Source organism: Macaca thibetana, chromosome 14 (genome assembly GCF_024542745.1).
Source record: "Macaca thibetana thibetana isolate TM-01 chromosome 14, ASM2454274v1, whole genome shotgun sequence".
Lineage (NCBI taxonomy): Eukaryota > Metazoa > Chordata > Mammalia > Primates > Cercopithecidae > Macaca > Macaca thibetana.
Window position 1 is genome coordinate 74,789,310 of NC_065591.1, and position 22,671 is coordinate 74,811,980.

Here is a 22,671-nt window from a genome sequence, read left to right on the forward strand (position 1 = left end):
CTGGTCTCGAACTCCTGCTCTCAAGTGATCCTCCTACCTTGGACTTTCAAAGTGCTGGGATTATAGGTTTGGGTCACCACATCTGGCCAAGAGGACCCCCAAGATGGAGGGAGAAGTAAAACCTCTATACAGCAATAGAGAAGGGCTAATAGAGAAGCCACATGATACAACATTATGAAATAAATATTTGGACTGGGTGTGGTGGCTTGTGCCTATTATCCCAGTGCTTTGGGATGGCAAGAAGGAAGGATCACTTGAGGCCAGGAGTTTGAGACCAGCCTAGGCAACATAGCAAGACCCAACCTCTACAAGAAATTTAAAAATTAGCCAGGTGTGGTGTCATATGATGTTCCTAGCTACTCAGGAGGCTGATGTGGGAAGATCTCTTGAACCTAGAAGTTAGGCATTACAGTGAACTGTGATCATGCCATTGCACTCCAGACAGAGTGAAATCCTGTCTCTAAAAAACAAAAACAAAAATAAATAAATAAATACTTAGAAGGAAATATATTTTTAAAATTCTTACCTGTGGGTGGTGAGATTATGAATAGCTTCTTTCCTTTTTTAAAATATTTATATCTTTTCCAATGCACATTATTAAAATATCTTAGGGGCTCAATAGTGGGGAGGGAAACATGGGACAGGTACACATATATGAAGCCAGTGACCATCCACATTCAATGGGCTCTTTTAGAAGGCAGGGTCTTACTTGGCACATACCAAAAGCCATAAAAGAATTCAAACCTTTCATGCAGTTAGTTCACTGCTAAGAATTCACATTAGGGAAATAACTGAATGAACCCAAAATGCCAAATGAACAAAAATATTCATTACCTCTTATCTAAAAGAGTGAAGAACTAGAAACAATCAAAATGTCCAAAGGAAAGTTCCATATAGAACATCAACACCATGGAATGCAAGGCAGCCATTAGAAATGCCAATTATGAAAACTATGTAGAAAAATGAAACAGTGTTGACAATAGGCTGTAAAATGAAAAGAATTCACAAAGCTGCATTTGTCAGGACTGCAGCTATGAAAAATACGCATGTATATCAACAAGAGCATTTCAAAAGTAAAAATGTGTTATGCTAGAATTATGAGATTACAGAGAGCTTTTATTTTTGAAGTCTGTTATTTTTTAAAAAAACAAGTTGTTAACATTTTGCATGTACCATAGACACATTTTCAGAACTTTGGAAACACAGAAAAGGGAAAAATGAAATTGCCAATACGAATGCAATCACTGTCAGCATTTTGATGCGTTTCTCCTAGTTTCTTTTTCCTATGTACCGGCTGGTTTTGTTTTGTTTTGATCATTGTGGTAATCGTATCAACAATTCTTTAAAGCAGTTACAAAATCATTTCAATTTTGAGAAACCAGAGAACTTAATATAAATCTTGTACTATAACATAGTGGCGGCTATCAAGAGACCTCATATAATGTCAGTTTGTAAGTAATAAAACAGAATATTGTACCACTATGACAAAATAGATGGACCAATCAAGGTTCCTAACACCTGTAGATGACTTTTAGGCCTATTTCAGTAGCCATAAGCCAAGAGCATGGCGAGTACTGTGTATTAAAGCTGGAGAGTGCATAATCTAGTTGGAATTAGAAAGGCGTTTAACAGACTGAAAACAAAAAGATACAATGAGGTACTAAGTTTTCAGATCAGAAGAAAGCTGAAGGAAACCAATTCAATTGGTCATTAGGTCCAGAATATTTAACTTCCTTTACATTTCTCATACCTTTACTCTCCTGGCCTCCTGCCCTTCCCTTCACCAAGGCCAGACTCTGGTAGCTGGGCAGCAGCTGCTGTGTTCTGCTTGTTTTCCCTGCCTTCCTCCTGCCTCCCCACATGCAGGCTGTCCTTCTTCCATTCTGCTGCCAAATGCAATGCAGACCATCACAGGCCTAATGCGCACCCATATCACTTTGGACTAGAGAGAGAAACAAGGGCAGGGAAAAACACTATCTAAGCAATGCACAGGCTTGGCCATGCACTAAATGAAGGGAGGCTCAGTCTGTTGTCACCACTGAGGGGCTCAGTTTCTGCAGGAGTGTGATGCTTTTGTGCTTCTCAAACAACAGGGTCCCTCAACACAAACTGATGATTCATCTATTATATGCAGGTCTTCCAAAGACTCTGCCCTCTGTCCTAAGGATAGAGGAAAAAAGCTGCTGTGTTGGACTGTCTAAGATGTGGTATGCCACCACTAGCATAGCAAACCTCACTCAGAGGCAAGAAGAAATAGAACTTGGCATTTTTTGCCTTCAATGCTTTTAGAAATGAACACTTGTACAAGATGTAATGCGACTCCACTGCAGTCTCTCCAAAGAACTAATCTAATCATGTCATTCCCACACTTAAAACTCTTCCAGGGCTCTGGCTGCCCCCACAAAGTTGTCTGTAAGAAGTAGTACAGTGCCCTGGTTAAGAGGGCAAACTTTGGAGCCACACTGCCTGAGTCTGAATCCTCAGAATGCTCTTTCTGAATGCTCTGAATGCTCTTGATGAGTTGGGTGACCTTGGGCAAGTTCCTTGTCCTCTCGGTGCCTATATTTATTTATTATTATTTTTAAGAACAAATTCAATACCTATCTTATGTGTATTTATTTACAAATAGGGATAATAACAGTATTTACCTTATAGGACTGTTGTGCAGATTAAAGGAATTAATACAATAAAGTACAAAGAAGAGGGCCTGGCAAAGAGGAAGTGCTCAATAAATGTTAGGTGCTGCTACTGTTATTGTTACTGTTGGCGAAAGTTCAAATTCTCCCGCAGGGCATGCAGAGCCCTCCACAGCCCAGCACCACGTATCTTTCAGACTTTGCTTCTCATAACCTGTTACCACTATGACTACTGTTACGATCACACAGTCTTGCCAAGTTCCCAGAGCATGGGCCCCTAGACACCTTTACTCACAGGGCTCATCTCTCTTTACTGGGTGGTAAACAACCAATTATCTCTCAAACCGTACCCACCCTCCCTGTAAACTGGTCACTCTCTACTTTGTGCCTCCTCTATGTTCTGCAGACTTTCTCCATAGATAATTTTTAAAAAATTTTTTTTTAAATTTTTTTTTTTTTTTTTTGAGACGGAGTCTCGCTCTGTCGCCCAGGCTGGAGTGCAGTGGCCAGATCTCAGCTCACTGCAAGCTCCGCTTCCCGGGTTCATGCCATTCTCCTGCCTTAGCCTCCCAAGTAGCTAGGACTACAGGTGCCCGCCACCTCGCCCGGCAAGTTTTTTGTATTTTTTAGTAGAGACGGGGTTTCACCGTGTTAACCAGGATGGTCTCGATCTCCTGACCTCGTGATCCACCCGTCTCAGCCTCCCAAAGTGCTGGGATTACAGGCTTGAGCCATCGCGCCCGGCCTATTTTTTAATTTTTATTTTTATTGTTTTGAGACAGAGTCTCACTCTGTTGCCCAGGCTGGAGTGCAATGGTGTGACTTTGGCTCACTGCAACCTCCGCCTCCTGGGTTCAAGAAATTCTCCTGCCTCAGCCTCCCTAGTAGTTGGGATTACAGGCATGTACCACCACGCCTGGCTAATTTTTGTATTTTTAGTAGAGACAGGGGTTTTGCCATGTTGGCCAGGCTGGTCTCAAACTCCTGACCTCAAGTGATCTGCCTGCCTCAGCCTCCCAAAGTGCTGGAATTACAGGCATGAGACACTGCGCCTGGCCAGACACTTTATTATTCTTGTTGGTTTATGTATCCTGTTTCCTCCACTAGGCCTTAAGGACAGAGGCTCCTGCAAATTCCTATCTGTATTCTCATTGCCTGACATTTCAGTAGACTAAATATTAAATAAATGCAAAAGAAAAACTGATCAGTACACACAAAAGCTGAGAGTGCTTTTCAGAGAAACTAAACACTAGGATGAGGAAATCAAACCCCAAAGCACTTTGATCTTAAGGAGAGTTAATTGGCAAAGATCATATAACCAAAGAGAAGAAAACTATAATTTCCCAATAGAAAGTCAAACCTTGCTACAATGCAGTGTCCCTGTATGTGTTGGGGGACCCAAAGTGCAGGTCAATTAATTATAAAATACTGCAGGTGATCCAGACTGCAGGAAATAAAGAAAGAGAACTAACCTTTGTCAAACGTCTACAATAAGGCAGATACTTAGAAAATAATACTTTCTATAAACACAATGTGCTAGACACAGACCTGTCCACTTTACCTGTTTATCAAATTAGATAATTCAAGTCCTCAACAACTCTGAGACTTGGCCTTTCTATTTTACAGGTGAGAAAAACATTCACTCATTTCATACATTTGTCCTGAGCATCTACTATGCGCAAGTCACATATCCAGAAGCAGGGGATACCATGATGAACAAGAAGACAAGGTCCCCCTCTCATACAGCATAATAATAGAGCAATGAATGAATGAATGGAAAAATAAGCATATACATAAATAAACAAGAAAAGTACCAGACAGTGATAAGTGCTAGTAGAGAATTAAAATAGGAGGAAAAGACTGGATAGCTGTCACAGAAGTTCTCTCTGAAGTGGGTATATTTAAGATGAGAATTGATAAGAAAGAGCCAGGCCAGGCTTGGTGGTTCACATCTGTAATCCCAGCACTCTGGGAGGCTGAGGCAGGAGGATCACTTAAGCCCAGGAGTTTAAGACCAGACTGGACAACACGGTGAGACCTCATCTCTACAAAAAATTAAAAAATTAGTTGGATGTGGTGGTGCACACCTGTAGTCCCAGCTACTCAGGAGGCTGAGGCAGAGGGGTCCCCTGTGCCCAGGAGGTCAAGGCTGCAGTGAGCTTTGATGATGCCAGTGTACTCCAACCAAGGCAACAGACCAAGACCTCTTTCCTCTTGAAAGGAAAGAGAGAGCGAGGGAGAGAAAGAAAAGGAAAGGAAAGGAAAGGAAGAAAAGAAAGAGGAAGGAAGGAAGGGGTGAGTCAAGCACATGAAGAATGGAAGAAGTACATTTCAGGCATAGAGATCATCAAGTACAGGGGCCCTATGTGACAATGAGCTTGGCATGTTCAAGGAACTGAAAGAAGGGACACTGAGGCTGAGCACATGGTCAACAAGAAGAGAACTGGGAGACTGCCGTGGGACAGGTCACATAGAGCTTGGAAAGCCAGGGCAAGGAGTTTGGATTTCATTCTGAGTTCAACGTAAGGCCACGTAGAGGCTTTTAAGAAATGTGACACAAACCAATTGTCATTTTTAAAATTTTTTCTAGGCTCTGTAATGGAGGGTATTATGGTGTGGACACCAGTAGAAACAAACAGACAGTTAGGAGGCTACTGCAAATAGTCTAGGTGAGAGATCATATGGCTTGGACCAGGGTGTTAGTAGTGGAGACAGAGAGAAGGGTATAAATTTTGGAGTGTTTTTGAAGATAGAGAAGATAGAACTTGGTAAAGGATTGGCAAGAGGATGGGAAAGAAAGAAAGAAATCAAAAGTAATACCTAGATATTTGACTTGCGCACATGGGGGGACAATGGCACCACTTTGTGAAGTTGGGAAGACTGGGAAAACAGCGACATTGGAGTGGAGCTGAATCAAGAGTCCTCTTTTGGCCATGTTAAATTTGAAAGGACTCTTAGACATCTATGTGGACATGAATCTGAAGTTCCAGAGAGAGAGTTTGAGACTAAAGATACAAACTTAACAGTCACTAGCAAATGGATGTTATTTAAAGCCATTGAATCATCAGAGGATATCTATGGAGACTGGATAAATAGAGAAGAGGGCCATTTCAGAACCTGGGCATATCACCATTTAGAGATTGAGGGAAGAAGGTGACTAAAGAAAGCTTAGAGAGGTAGGAAGAGAATCAAGAAGTAGAGTGTCAAAGAAAATGGTGATCAGTCTTGTCAAATGCTGTTAAGAGAATAACTAAGGTTAAAACAAAGACAAGCGCTGGGCATGGTAGCTCATGCCTGTAATCTCAACACTTTGGGAGAATGAGGCAGGCAGATCCCGTGAGACCAGCAGTTTGAGACTAGAAAGGGCAACATGATGAAACCCTATCTCTAAAAAAAATACAAAAATTAGCTGGGCATGTTGGCGCATGCTACTAGTCCCAGCTACTAGAGAGGGTGAAGTGGGAATATCATCTGAGCCTGGGAAGTAGAGGGTGCAGTGAGCTGAGATAGTGCTGGTGCACTCCAGCCTGGGCAACAGGAGTGAGACCCTGTATCAAAATAATAATAATAATGTAACAAAGAGATTTTTATTTCCTTTTTAACTTTTTTTTATTTAAATACTTTTTGGGGAACAGGTGGTTATTACATGGCTAAGTTCTTTAGTGATAATTTCTGAGATTTTGGTGCACCAGTCACCCAGGCAGTGTACACTGTACCCAATGTGTAGTCTTTTATCCCTCACCTCCCTCCCACCTTTCCCTCCAAGTCCCCAAAGTCCATGTCATTTTTATGCCTTTACATCCTCATAGCTTAGCTCCCACTTATAAGTGAGAACATACGATATTTAATTTTCCATTCCTGAGTTATTTCACTTAGAATAATGATCTCCAACTCCACGCAGCTTGCTGCAAATGCCATTATTTCATTGCTTTTTATGACTGAGTTATATATCATGGTGTCTATATACCACATTTTCTTTATCTGCTCATTTGTTGATGGGCATTTAAGCTGGTTCCATATTTTTTCAATTGTGAATTGTGCTGCTATAAACATGTGTGTGCAAGTGTCTTTTTCATATAATGACTTCTTTTACTCTGGGTAGATACCCAGTAGTGGGATTGCTGGATCAAATGGTAGTTCTACTTTTAGTTCTTTAAGGAATCTCCATACAGTTTTCCACAGTGGTTGTACTAGTTTACATTCTCACCAGCAGTGTAGAAGTGTTTCATTTTCCATTGGGCGTGGTGGCTCACATCTGTAATCCCAGAACTTTGGGAGGCTGAGGCAGGTGGATCACAAGGTCAGGAGATCGAGACCATCCTGGCCAACATGGTGAAACCCCATCTCTACTAAAAATACAAAAATTAGCTGGGCATGGTGGCACGCGCCTGCAGTCTCAGCTACTTGGGAGGCTGAGACAGGAGAATCGCTTGAACCCGGGAGGCGGAGGTTGCAGTGAGCCAAGATTGCACCACTGCACTCTAGCCTGGCAGCAGAGCAAGACTCCATCTCAAAAAAAAAAAAAAAAAAAAAAAGTGTTTCCTTTTCACCACATCTGCACCAACATCTATTATTTTTTGATTTTTCAATTATGGCCATTCTTACGGGAGTAAGGTGGTATCTCATTGTGGTTTTAATTTGCATTTCTCTGATAATTACTGATGTTGAGCATTTTTTCATGTTTACTGACCATTTGTATATCTTCTTTTGAGAACTGTCTATTCATGTACTTTGACCACTTTTTGATAAGATTGTTTTTTTCTTGCTGATTTGTTTGAGTTCCTTGTAGATTCTGGATATTAGTCCTTTGTCAGATGTGTAGTTTGTGAATATTTTCTCCCACTCTGTGGGTTGTTTGTTTACTCTGCTGATTATTTCTTTCACTGTGCAGAAGCTTTTTAGTTTAATTAGGTCCCATCTATTTATTTTTGTTTTTGTTACATTTGCTTTTGGGTTCTTGGCTATGAATTCTTTGCCTAAGCCAACATCTAGAAGAGTTTTACTGATGATATTGTCTAGAATTTTAATGATTTCAGGCCTTAGATTTAAGTCTTTCAATCCACCTTGAGTTGGTTCTTGTATAAGATCCAGTTTCATTCTTCTACATGTCGCTTGCCAATTATCCCAGCACCATTTGTCAAGGTGTCCTTTCCCCACTTTATATTTTTGTTTGCGTTGTTGAAGATCAGTTGGCTGTAAGTATTTGGCTTTATTTGAGTATAAAAGGTTTTTTTTTTGTTTTGTGTTTTGTTTTGAGACAGAGTCTCACTCCGTCACCCAGGCTGGAGTGCAGTGGCATGATCTCAGCTCACTGCAACCTCCACCTCCCAGGTTCAAGTGATTCTCATGCCTCAGCCTCCTGAGTAGTTGGAATTACAGGTATGTGCCACTATGCCCGCTAATTTTTGTATTTTTAGTAGAGATGGGGGTTTTGCCCATTGGCTAGGCTGGTCTCGAACTCCTGACCTCAAGTGATCCGTCCAACTCAGCCTCCCAAAGTGCTGGGATTACATGGATGAGCCACCACACTGGGCCAAAAGGTTTTCTTAAAAAATAACAATTATGCATTTATGTTCAGCAAAAGTGAAGATGGAAATTAAGGTACAGATCATTTTGTTTCTTTCCTCTTTGCCTGGCTATCTCAGAAGCAAATGGCTAGGAAGTGGCCTCTTGTCACCTGTTTTCCATGCCTACCCTGTTTTACCATGCGGCAACACAAACCCCCACTCCCCTGCCCCATGTTTCTCTCACCTAGCTTCCCATTAACTGTTCTAGTTTGCTTCTTCCTTCAGGGCAGCAGAGATGCCATCTCCCCCAGGAAGTCCTCCCTGATCTCTCCATCTCTGAATCTTTGTAACACTAAGTTACTAGTACACACAAATTTAGCTCTTGATCATATTTGGTCTTATAATCATTCTCTGATTCAAATATCAGAGTGGGAGCAAGAGTACTTTTTTCCAGTAGGAAATTCAATACAATTGTTGGCTATTGTTACTGTGAGAGGTAGCTTAATGCAATGATTCAGATAGATTTGGGTTAAAATTATGGCTCTGTTCCATCTCTTACAGGCTGAATGATTTTGGGCAAGTCATTCCCTGAGACTCAGTTCCCCTAACTAGAAAATGGGAATAATACTGCCTATTGATGACAGTGGTGAGCTGTCTGGAGCAGCCGCTGCCATCACGCTGGCTACAGGTGGAAGGCGTGGCCAGGACTGCATGTTCCATGGAGCCAGCGAATGCCAGGGACAAGCACGAGCTCTGCTCCTTCTGAACTGGGGAGGGAGCTACTCAGGTGCCACTGCAACTACCCAAACCATGGCTGCAGACCCAGGCCTCCTGCTCCACAGAGCAGGCAGAAGCCCCACCCTCCCGGGCACAGCTACAGCCACTCAAATCACGACTGCAGACCCAGGCATTCCTGTACTCTTGGGGGTCCAGGAAGGTCCCCGCTTGCCTGTGCTGGCTCAGAGGTGCCTGCTCCCACTGCCTGGCTTCTCCCTACTCCTTATGCCTGCTCTCATCTTAGAGCAGGGTTGGGGCCAAGCTCGGGCACTGTCACAGCCTTGCTGGGTGTGCTCACGCTAGGACTCTGTTGCCTCAGCCCCCTCCAGACTTTAGGCACTGACAAACATGGGGAAAAGCCGAGGTGGGGGCTGAGGGCGGCTCTGCGCTGGCCTGCACTTGCCTGTTGGCACGAGCATCCTGGATACCACGACTGAGGCAGGAGGCAGAAAAGCTCCTGGACAGAAGGGGGCGGGTCCTTGTTGAGACCCCACCTTCAGGCCTGGGAGCTGGGCTGTGAGTCCCACAAACCGGGGTGGAGATTTGTGGTGCCTTTTTCAGCCTGCCCTTGGCCACCCATGGACCAACTGCATGCACTTCTTCCCCTCTGAGACCCATAAAAGCCCTGGGCTCAGTCAGACCACAGAACAGAGGGAGGATGCAACAACCAGCTGTAGAGAGGAGCTACCCTCTCTGCTGAGAGCTGCAGACAATGGGACAACCTGCTTGCAGAGTGGAGCCACCAACTCTAGGGCCTCCTCTCTGCTGAGAGCTGCAGAGACAATGGGATGACCCGCCCGCAGAGAGGAGCCACTTCCTCTTGCCAAAAGCTGCAGATGACAGGATGACCAGCTGCAGAGAGGAGTTACCTTCTCTGCTGATAGCAGGAGCTACTCTCTCTGCTGAGAACTGAACACTTGTTGGGACAACCTGCCTGCAGAGAGGAGCTATCCTCTCTGCTAGGAGTTAAACACTCATCAGGACATCCTGGTCATGGAGAGGAGCTGCTCACTGCGGGTCTTCTCTGAACTGTTCTATTGCTCAATAAAGTTCCTCTTTGTCTTGCTTACCCCTCCGCCTGTCTGTGTACCTCATTCTTCCTGGTCATAGGACAAGAACTTGAGACTCACTGAATGGCGAAGCGAAAAGAGTTCCTGTAACACAAACAGGATTGAAACATGTCCCTTGCTCACCAGGTTATGAATGAAGAGGAGAGATGAGCTGTGGCCCTTTAGGAAGCCCAGACCTGGGAGCTCCCTGATCCAGGGTGTGACTCCCTCTTTGGGGCCCTGTGGTTCCTGGTGCCTCCAAGCTTCCAGGCGCCGCCTCATTCCCCAGTACCAGCTGGGAAAGCTGCTTGTGGTGCACCTGGTCCAGCTGCAGCCTCATAGAGAGCTAGCACCTATGCAAGCACCTTGAGCTACCCACCTGGCAGCAGCAGCTGACATATCTGGCTGTGCAGAGGCCAGGCTCCATGCTCACTCACACAACTCTCTCGCTCCACGCCTGACTCCAGTCTCCCTTGGAGGCATGGGATCCAGCCCGGTAGCATGAGCTGAGCACAGCCTGCCAGGCCGAGTGGGCGGAACAAGCCCAGAAGGCCTCAGCAAAACTGGGGCAAAGGCCCCACCGGCCACAGGTTTCCAGCCAGAAAAGCGACACCCCAAGATCCCATGTCACTACCTCAAGGGCTGTTGTGAGATTTAATGAGATATTTTTGTAAAGCATCTGTCACAGTACCTGGCCTATTGGAAATGCTCTATAAATATTAATTCCCTTCCTCCTAATGACTTTGTGAATGTCAGTTTTATCTCTCCAACAAGATGTTCTTGAAGACAGATCATATATTTTACATATTTCATTAGATCTTCCACATTGTTAGAACATAACTCAATGCATCATAGGCACTTAATTAAGTACTTCTTGGTTTGATCACAAGTAAAAATCATGGCTGTAGGTATGCTTTACAATAGACCAGTGTTTCCTAAATGCTGGTATCAGGTGAACTACATTAAACTCATCCAAAGAGCTTCTTTTTATTGGGGGTGGGGATGAAGGGGGTGGGGGAGATAGGGAACAGGGCCTTGCTCTGTAGCCCAGGCTGGAATCCAGTGGCATGATAACATGGTCAGTGAAGCCTGGACCTGCCAGGCTCAGGTGATTGTCCCACCTCAGCCTCCCTTGTAGCTGGGACTATAGGCACATGCCACCACACTCAGCTAATTTTAAATTTTTCTAGAGATAAGGTCTTGCTATAGTGCCCAGGCTGGTCTTGAACTCCTGGCCTCAAGTGATCCTCCTGCCTCAGCTTCCCAAAGTGTTGGTATTATAGGTGTGAGCCACCGCACTTGGCCCAAAGAGCTTCTTAAAACTAAAATTGCTAGATCCCTACCCTAGATATTCTTATTAAGAAAATCTGTTCCATTAACTTCCAATAACTGAGAAAGGTCTTCCAATTTTTACTTTAGATATTTTTATTAGATATTTTTGCACTGCTTGAATTTTTAAATAAGTATCCTTTATTTTATAATTTTAAAATAAAGACAACTTTTAAATAAAAAAAAGAAAAACTGACCAGAATCAGAAGTGAAATCTAGAGTACTACAAAACATTTCTTTCATAAGTAACGGGCAATTAAAAAAATAATAATAATGAAGTAAAAATATCCCCTGGCCACAACTGGGGAAATATGAGCATGGCCTGATATCAGATGATCATTTTGATTTTTGTTTTAGATAAAATTTTATGTTGCATCAAATATCTTTATTCTTAGAACACACATGCTGAAATGAGAATTTCAGGTGAAGTGTTATAACATCTGCAACTTTCAAATGGTCCAGCATATATGTATATATGCATATGTATGTATGTGTGTATAAATATATGTATATATATATACACACACACACACACATACATACACGAGAAATAAGGCAAAATGTTAACAATTGTTTAATTTAGTTGGTGGGTATTTGGGTGTCCAATTTATTACTCTTTCAAATTCTCAGTATGATTAAAATTTTTCGTAATAATAGTTGGGGGAAAATATTCTCAGTTGATTCTGGTGATAACCTAGCTTGGGAACCACTGTTTTACCCAATAGATTCATTCCTGAAGTTAGAAAAATAAGAATTCTGAGATATACAACATATAAATGCTCTGAAGGCAATAGTATTTAAAGAAATCTCACGTCACAATCTTTCTGTAAAACACTGTCTCCTAATTAATTGTTCATAAACCTACATTTCACATAGGATTTGCTTAAGGTCAGCGCTCAGATAAGGGCAGACTTGAAATGTTGGTTAAGGGAAGAAGAGGCATGTACAAGCACAAAGCCTGAGGGTTGTACTTGACTTCTGTCTGCTCCCGAACTCCTGTCTTGCTGATTTACCTATCGAATATTTATCAAACCAGTCCCCTCCTCTCCTCCACTCCTTTTACTGCCTTGGGTCAGACTTCATCCTATCTCCCCTGCACCAGTGCTGAGAGTTCCAGCTGATGGCCCTGCCTTGGGACCTACCCAGCTCAGATTCACTTCCTCCTTGGCTAATACATATCCAAAACATATGCTGGCTCGTTGCTCTTCTACTGAAAACCCTACAATGGCTTCCCACTTCAAAATCAAGTCCAGAACTCTTCAACCTGTTTATAATATCCTCTCAACTTTGCCAGCCTCAACTCTCACCAAACTCATATTTTATAGCCCAGTAACAGTGAATTCCCCATGATACGTCTCACCTCCATGCTTCAGCCCATGCATTCTTATTCCACTTTGCTCAGGCATCACTCTTCTTCTGAAAGCTTTCTTGGATTTACCACCTGCCATGCCTTCCCTCCCATCTCCCATACAGAGGTTAGAGTCTCCTATTTGGTTCTCCCACAATACCTCGACAGAGTTTGATCTGTGCAGTTACCCAACTGCTCACAATTATTTACTTATAAGACTATTTACTCCATATCCTGGGACCTCTTGGGGAAGGACTGGATTTTATTCATCTTTATAGCCCCAGTACTTATTTCTGCTTTGCCTTTCTGATGCCCCATTTTCTCCTCTAGAGAATCAGAAGAATATCACCAACTTGAAAGGCTGGCATTAATTAAGTATTCAAAGCTTACCACAGGCATACAATAGGCCTTCAGCACATTTGATTTATATGCTCAGCATCTCTTGTTTTTCGCTTTCCAATTCTGCCCTTCAGGACCAGCCTCTTACACTGGCCCTGTTTCCAGCAACGACACAGCAAGTAAGCTCCCCATCCATCTACATGCCAAAATAGTGAGGGTCTCAAACTCCAGATCTGCCTCAGGCTTCCCCACCCTGCCAGTGCCCTCTGGACTCTAGGATGACTCAACTAAGGAACCAATGCTGTACTGCAAACATTTCTTGAGCAGTTTTATGCAAGGCAATGTCCCTGATGCAGTGGAAAGTGATACAACACGTACAAAAAATGTATGACCTCTTATAGGGTAGGGGAAGGGTGAGGAGACAATTAGACAAGTGAAGGCAGTAAAATTCAAAGAAGAAAAACGTTGTACGTCTCTGGGGGTAGACAGAAATGCCTTAGAGGAGGTGGCATTTGAACTAGACCACAAAGGATGGATTAAAGCTAAGAGGCTGTTTCCAGAATTATGTGTGTTCCATAAAACACAACACCGAAATGCTACTGTTACTCAGATGAAAAGTAAAGTAAATTTAGAAAATGCTGCCTACTATGTACCCCTCTAGGAGATCTGCAATGCACAGTAACAAGCGTGAAATAAGGAACCCTACTTAACTGTGTTGAACCCAGCATCCCAAGTTTGTTTGACTACTAGTTAATTCCCTATTTCTTTCCTCCTGGGAGGAGAGAGTTATAGCATCTTTCAAGCTCTGAGGTGTCTTGAAGTAGGGAACCCTATATAACTCTGTTTAACCCAGCATCCCAAGTTTGTTTGAACACTAGTAAGTTCCCTATTTCTTTTCCCCTGGAGTTAGATGTATAGCAACTTGGAGAACACACTTTAAGAAACAACAGGTTAAATGTTACCCTTTCAAAGCTATCCATTTGCATTTTACCAGGACTTCACATTGATAATACCTTCATATCTGATTTTTTAACAACACAACCAGCAATTTTTAAAATTTTGTCAGAAGAGAAAAAGCAATGGAAGATGCTGCAGAACCAAGAAGTTTCTCATTGTGAAACACACTGTAGACCATAAGCCTTTTTATCAAGCGAAGGGAACAACACATCTCTGACTGAGTCCATTCATTCTTTGTTAGGATGTTTACACTCTTATAGCTGCCCTCACTCCCTCTGCAACCTGCTGACTGGGTAAACAACACCAGACTTGAAAGCAAAGGGAACAACATTGCATAACAACAAGCCCACAGGGCATGTTTTGCTCCTTTATATTTACCAAACAGTTGTGCTTGTAAAAGACAAGAAGGAAAGGGGCACTGCAGCTCATCTGTCCCCACTCCTGAAATTACAATGCTGAATTATTCAGTCTGAGAGTTAACATGTTTACTGGGAGTGAGGCACTGTGCTCATGATACAAAGAAAAATAAGGTATAGTCGTTACTTCACAAGCCAGGGCAGACAGGCAAACAAAATGTAATGCAGCAAAGTGCAAGCAAACACTTCTACAATAAGAGGGGAGTACACAGCAGCCAGGACTCCTAACTTTTGCCTGGGCTTAAGGTCAAAAGAAAGTATGTTAAAATAAGGAAAAACTCCTCTTCATTCTTAAAGAATTGAAAAAGAGTTTTCCAGGCAAATACAATATATGGAGAGATATAGATATAGATATAGATAGATGATATAGATATAGATACAAGGCCAGGCATGGTGACTCACATCTATTAATCCCAGCACTTTGAGAAGCCAAGGTGGGGGGACTGCTTGAGCCCAGGAGTTTGAGACCAGCCTAGGCAACATAGTGAGACCCGCATCTCTTCAAAAAGATTAAAAAATAAGCCAGGCATGGTGGTGTGCACCTGTAGCCCTAGGTACAAGGGAGACTGAGATGGGAGGATCACTTGAGCCTGGGAGGTTGAGGCTGCAGTGACCTCTGATCATGCCACTGCCCTCCCACCTAAGCTACACAGCAAGACCCTGTCTCAAAAAAAAAAAAAAAAGGACATAGATATAGATACACATACACACATTAAAAAAAATAATAATAAGGCCATAGGGCTGAGTAGAATAGGATACGTGATATGATTTGGATATCTGTCCCCTTCAAATCTCATGTTGCAATGTAATCCTCAGTGTTGGAGGTGGGGCCTGGTGTGAGGTGTTCATGAATGGTTAGCACCATCCCCTTGGTGATGAGTGAATTCTGGCTCCAGTAGTTCATGTGAGATCTGGTTAAGAGTGTGGCACCTCTGTCCTCACTCTCTCTTGCTCCCACTCTTGCATGTAACATTCTGGCTCCCGGTCACCTTCTATCCTGACTGTAAGCTTTCTGAGGTTTCACCAGAAGCAGATGCCAGCACCATGCTTCCTGTAAAGCCTGTAAAACTGTGAGCCAATTAAATCTCTTTTCTTTATAATTTTCCCAGCTTCAAGTATTTCTTTGTAGTAATGCAAAAATGAACTAACAATAGGATAGGACAAGATTGAAAAGAAAAAAAGAGCAGCCAGTCTGGAGAAGGTGTCAAACTGAACTACTGCATCTAATTTCACTTATTCCAAAAATCCCACAAAAATTCAGTAAAGTGCTTTCTTCTTATTAACAAAACCTTACAAGTACAGAGAAGACAAGAGAAGACAATGGTGTCAAATTTTGGAAGCTTGGGAAGCAGATGAACAAGTAGTAACGGACTTAGCATACTCAGAAAATCCAGAATTCAGCTGATTTAAACCACAGAATCCTTAAAAAGTACAGGAACTGACAGTACCTTGTACTCCTAGAGCAGGTGTATAGGATGCTAGAATAAAGAACACAAGAGAGAAGGCTAATCAAGGAGTTAGATACCTAAATTCCCCCTCCTCATTAACAAAACTCCAAAGGCTTGTCTCTGCAGAGCGCAAAACAGAAATATCCAGTATTTGCTTGAAATAATCTGAGGAAGGGGATTGGGGGATACAGAGCAAACTAAAATATCCATCAACTGAAAACTAGTGAACCTGAATGATGGGTAGATGGGGATTCACTGTATTGCCGTCCCTACTTTTGTAATCTTTAGCATTCCCCATAATAAAAAGTAAGAGTGTCTTTGGCCTGGCAGTATCCAGCATGGTTGAGGGGGAAACACATCATAGATAAGGTACTATGTCTACAGAAGGTAGAGTGCAAATGTTCCCACATTCCTTCTGAGTACCAAGGCACAGTCAGATAGAACCCCACCATCCGAAGAAGAGTGAAAGACTCTTTGCTGGTGAATGTACCCAAGGGAAAACCTGAAGATGCTAACATCAGGGGAGCCCAACAAACAGCCCATCCAGATCACCCTACTGTGAGGCTCAGAGCTAATTACCTCCATTCTGTATTCAGAGTTTCCTGATGGTACTTTTTAAAAAGAACTTTATGTCATATAGCATATAATTCACCCTTTTAAAATACACAATTTTGCTCTAGGAACTACATGAAAAATAAAATGTATATTTCAATGGTTTTTAGCATATTCACAGAGTTATACAACCATCACCACAATCAATTTTAGAACATTTTCCATTCCCCCAACGAAAATCCTACACACATTAGTAGTCACTGCATTCCCCCGACTCCCGCAAGTAACTACTAATCTATTTTTTTGCCTCTATAGATTTGTCCATTCTGGCCATTTCATATACATGAAATCTTACACTGTGTGGTCTTTTGTGAGTGACTTCTTTCACTTAGCATAATGTTAAGGTCTTGACAGCTTTTTTTCCTCCTCCTCTTAATCAGGAGCAACACAGTCAAGGATCACATTTTAGAGTGACATCTTGGGAAAGCCTCTATTAAAGATACAGACCACGGCAAACACACAACAAAGAGACTTGAAGGAAACAGATAATATGCAAGGACAGAAATACCATTAATATTCTCACAAATTGAAATAAAACTACATCCATGAAACAAAAATAGGAGGCTATATAAAGGAAACACAGAGAACAAAAAGAGCTCTTAGACATTGACAACATAATAGCAGAAATTTTTAAAAATCTTCAGTGAAAGGATTGAAAGATAAAATTGCAATCTTCTAAAGAATAAAATCAAAAGACAAAGATATGGAAACAGCAGAGAGAAGTTAAGAATATTCTAAAGGCTCAGTACAGGAGGTCCTATATCCAAGTAAGAAATTCCCAGGAAAGAACAGAAAAAAGAAAAATCATAACAATATAATTCAATAAAATTTCAGAGAACTGAAGGATGCAGGTTGCCAGCTTGAAAGGGCCCAGCACACCAAGCACACTGTGAAATTTCAGAAAGTTGCAGACAAAGAGAAGATTTTACAGACTGTCAGAGAGGAGGGAAAGACAAATAGGTTATATATAAAGAATCAGAAATCAGAACCCTTCCAACTTCTCTACAGCAACAATAAAGACAATAAAGCAATGCCTTTAAAATCTGAAGGAAAATGATTTTCAACTTAGAATGCAATACCCAGATAAACTACCAATAAAGCACAAGAATAGAACAATGATACTTTAAAGTATACAAGACTCAGAAATTCATATTCCATGCACCGTTTTATAAGAAGCTCCTACTTTGAGAGGCCAAGACAGAAGGATTGCTTGAGCGCAGCAGTTTGGGAGCAGCCTGGCCAACATGGCGAGACCCTATCTCTACAAAAAGTGAAAAAATTAGCCAGGCATGGAGGCATGCACCTGTGGTCCCAGGTACTTGACAGGATCACTTGAGCCCAAGAGTTTGAGGCTACAGTGAGCTGTTTCACATCACCGCACTCCAGCCTGGGCGACTGAGTGAGAACCTTTCTCAAAAACAACAACAACAAAAAGCTCCTGGAGGATGTCCTTCACTAAGTGGTATACAAGAAACATCTAGAGATCTAGTCCAAAGACAAGCAACAGAGGACCCCAACAGGACCCCAACATGACTACCACAGGAAGTAGTCAACCAGACTAAAGAAGTGTAACTCAAGAGACAGACACATTGAAGACAGCCATCAACAACCCTACTGCCTTTAAACCTTCTTTTGTGTTGTGTTCAAATATTTTAAATATATGACTATAAAGTTTTCAAACATACATAAAAGTAGACCCCTGACATCCATCACCAAAATTCAACAATTACCAAGATTTTGACATGTTAACTTAATCTATCCCTTCCCCCCCTATTTTTTCTTTGTTTAAATATTTATTATTATTATTATTATTATTATTTATTGTTATTATTATTATTTTAAGACAGGGTCTCGCTCTGTTGCCCAGGCTGGAGTGCAGTGGTGTCATCATGGCTCACTGCAGCCTCAACCTCTGGGATACAGCAAACCACCTGCCTCAGTCTCCCACAGCGCTGGGATTACAAGTATGAACCTCAGCACCCAGGCTGTTTAAGTATTTTTAAACAAAATCTACATCATATCATTTTATCCCTGTGTACCTCAGAAATCATCTGTATATTATTCATCTTCTTACATTATACTACTATTATCACACCTGAATAAAAGTAACAGTAATTCCTTGATATCATCCAATACCTAGTCCATAAAATTTTCCCCAACATCTCAAAAATGTCTTTTTACACACATCCACATGCATACTTGTAGCAGCACACCTCACAACTGCAAAGATATGGAACCAAACTAAGTGCCCATCAACCAATGAGTGGATAAAGAAAATGTGTTATATATCCACCACGGAATACTACTCAGCCATAAAAAGGAATAGAATAATGTCTTTTGCAGAAACTTGGATTGAGCTGGAAGCCATTCTTCTAAGTGAAGTAACTCAGGAATGGAAAACCAGATGCCTTATTTTCTCACTTAAGTTGGAACTAAGCTATGAGGACACAGAAACAATACAGAGCAATATAATGAAATTTGGGACCTGGGGAAGGACAGGGGCAAGGGGAGTGAGGGATAAAAGACTATATATTGGGGGCCGGGCACGGTGGCTCACACCTGTAATCTCAGCACTTTGGGAGGCTGAAGCGGGCAGATCACAAGGTCAGGAGATAGACCATCCTGGCTAACACAGTGAAGCCCTGTCTCTACTAAAAATAAAAAAAAATTAGGTGTGGTGGTGGGCACCTGTAGTCCCAGCTACTCGGGAGGCTGAGGCAGGAGAATGGCGTAAATCTGACAGGCAGCGCTTGCAGTGAGCCGAGACAGCGCCATGCACTGGAGCCTGGGTGACAAAGCAAGACTCCATTTCAAAAAAAAAAAAAAAAGACTACATATTGGGTACGTGTACATTGTTTGGTTGACAAGTGCACTAAAATCTCAGAATTCACCACTGCAGAATTTATCCATGTAACCAAAAACCACTTGCAACCCAAAAGTCATTAAAAATAAATTTTTTTAAATGTCTTTTCAATGCCAGGTGTGGTGGCTCATGCCTATAATCCCAACATTTTGGGAGGCCAAAGCAGGAGGATTGCTTGAGCCCAGGAGTTCAAGAGCAGCCTGGGCAACTTGGTGAGACCTCATCTCTTCAAAAAATTTTTTTAAAAAATTTGTTGGGTGTGGTGGTATATGCCTGCAATCCCAGCTTCTTGGGAGGTTGAGGTGGGAGGATTGCTTGAGCTCAGGAGGTCAAGGCTACGGTGAGCCGTGTTCATGCCACCGTACTCCAGCCTGGGTGACAAAGTGAGACCCTGTTTCAAAAAACAAAAAGTCTTTTTGACTGCATGTGGTGGCTCATGCCTATAATCCCAGCACTTTAGGAGGCCGAGGTGGGCAGATCACCTGAGGCCAGGAGTTCGAGACCAGCCTGGCGAACATGGTGAAACCCCATCTCCAGTAAAAATACAAAAATTAGCTGAGCATGGTGGCACACACCTGTAATCCCAGCTACTCAGGAGGCTGAGGCAAGAGAATTGCTTGAAACCAGGAGGCAGAGGTTGTAGAGAGCTGAGATCGTGCCATTGCACTTCAGCCTGGGCGACAGAGCAAGACTCCATCTCAAAAAAAAAAAAAAAAGTCTCTTTGCAATTAAACTAAATTGTGTCCCCCCACAAGTTCATATATATGTTGAAGCCCTAATTGTGTCCCCCCACAAGTTCATACATATGTTGAAACCCTAATTCCTAGTACCTTAGAATATGACTGTTCATGTATTTGGAGATAGAGCCGTTAAAGAGGTAATTAAATTAAAATGAGGTCCTTAGGGTGGGCCCTAATCCAATCTAACTGGTATCCTGATAGAAAGAGAATAGGACATGTAGCAGACACTGGGAGTGTGCATATACAGAGAAATGACCATGCAAGGAAGTGGCAAGAGGGCAGCCATCTGCAAGCCAAGGAGAGAGGCCTCAGAGGAAACCAATCCTGCCAGCACCTTGATCTTGGACTCCTAGCCTCCATAACTGTGCAAATATTAATTTCTGTTGCTTAAGCCACCCAGTGTGTGGTATTTTGTTATGGCAGCACTAGCAAACTAACACACAGACTATCCGAATCAAAACAAGGTTCACACATGACATCTGGTTATAATTCTTAAGTCACTTTATTATTTTTTCATGTCATTGACTTGTTGCAGAAGCCAAGTCAGTTGTCTGACAGAATGTTCTACATTCTAAATTTTTCTGTTTGTTTCCTTAGAGAGTAATTCAACTTGTCATCCTTTCCCCCATCTTTCCAATATATTAAAGTTAGCTCTAGAGGCTTAATGAGATTTTAAGAGTCAATGTTTGGGTAAGAATATTCCATAAATGGTGCTGCACAGTTTTTTTTTTTTTTTTGAGATGGAGTTACGCTCTTGTTGGCCAGGCTGGATTGCAATGGCACAATCTCGGCACACCGCAACCTCTGCCTCCCAGGTTCAAGTGATTCTCCTGCCTCAGCCTCCCGAGTAGCTGAGATTATAGGTATGTGTCACCACACCTGGCTAATTTTGTACTTTGAGGAGAGAGGGGGTTTCTCCATGTTGGTCAGACTGGTCTCGAACTCCCAACCTCAGGTGATCCGCCTGCCTTGGCCTCCCAAAGTGCTGGGATTACAGGCAAGAGCCACCAGGCCCAGCCTGCGTATTCTCTTTTTAACCTGATAAAAAACGCATAGGTAAACTTGGTCCAGGTTCTTTCTGCCTCTATTTGTCTTGACCATATGCTGATGAAGTACCTGCTCATCTCCACACTATTTGTTTGGGCTAGCTGGTGACATTCACTTTATCCTACAGAAGAGTTCTGCTTTGACCTACTCCTTGAGAGCTGAAAGGAGGCCAAAGAGAGACTGGAAGTAGAAAAGACAGAGCCATCTACTCTCTGTGACCATATTCCACACGTCCAGTGTGTGCCCGCACTACAACCCTGTCAGATGTCTCAATAGTAGTGATCCTTATTTCCTAAGATTCACTCACATCCTTGCCCACTGACTTCCCCATTAGAGCCTTTTAAACCCCCTGGGAATCTAAAGCCATATTATGACCCAGAGTTTAGATCTAACAGTGACAAAGCTTGCCCGGTTTGTGCTTGCTTTTTGGTTTTTTAAAAAACATTTGTTTTAGTAATACAAACATAGGTGGTTAAATTGTACAGAAAAGTAAGAGAACGATGAACATAAAAGTCAGGATAATCATTATGTCTGGTGAGGAGAAAAGGTGGTATGATTTCAGGGCAGAGAGTGGACAAACAGCTTCTAGGATACAAATAATGACCCATCTAATAAATTGGATGGCACATTCACAATTTTCTTTCTTTTATTTTTTGAGACAGCATCTCACTATTTTGCCCAGGCTGGTCTTGAACTCCTGGCTTCAAGCAATCCTCCAACCTCAGCCACCTGAGTAGCTGGAATTGCGAACATGTGACACTGCATCTGGCCACAATTTTAATGTTCATCTTTAAACTGAAAATATGTATTTAAAACATTCTTTCATACCCATTGTGTATTTCACATTAATTATTTTTATGTAAGCAGTCCACCATAGCTAGAACACAGGGTTTGAAGAGTAGAGTAAAAGGAGAAAAGACTGGACAAGGAGTTTACTCTAAAGGCAAATAGGAACTTTGATCATGCTCTCTTGGAAGTAACATCAGGGAACATTTACACCCAATATCAATTAAAATGGCTGTCTCATAATCTATCTATCAAGAATGATAGGAAAAAATCCATCTTTTCTAAGTTACCTAAATATGAAATACTCGACATCTTAAACATCTCACTGGGGAACATAATAATATGGTTTTGATGTACTTTTCCAGGGAGAGGAGTTTCAGTTTGCCCTAGGGAACACGCTTGCCTCAAAATCTTTTTTTTTTTTTTGAGACAGAGTCTCACTCTGTCGCTCAGGCTGGGGTGCAATGGCGCGATCTCGGCTCACTACAACCTCTGCTTCCCGGGTTCAAGTGATTCTCCTGCTCAGCCTCCAGAGTAGCCAGGATTACAGGCACATGCCACCACACCCAGCTAATTTTTGTATTTTTAGCAGAGATAGGGTTTCACCATGTTGGTCAGGCTGGTCTCAAACTCCTGACCTCAGGTGATCTGCCCACCTTGGCTTCCCAAAGTGCTGGGATTAAACATGTGAGCCACTGAGCCTGGCCTGCCTTAAGTTCTTAAATGACACAAAGCTGGGAGGGATGCGGAACAAATGTTTTACATGACAGAATTAGAATATATCTTGGCAAGCTGGAGTGACAGGTCAAATATAGGC

General features: G+C 42.3%; 1 protein-coding gene across 6 annotated transcripts in view; it reads right to left on the reverse strand.

Annotated features, from left to right (window-relative positions):
* Positions 1-22,671, reverse strand: part of RAB30 (RAB30, member RAS oncogene family) — a 101,609-nt gene that overhangs the window by 38,901 nt on the left and 40,037 nt on the right. The window lies entirely within an intron of this gene.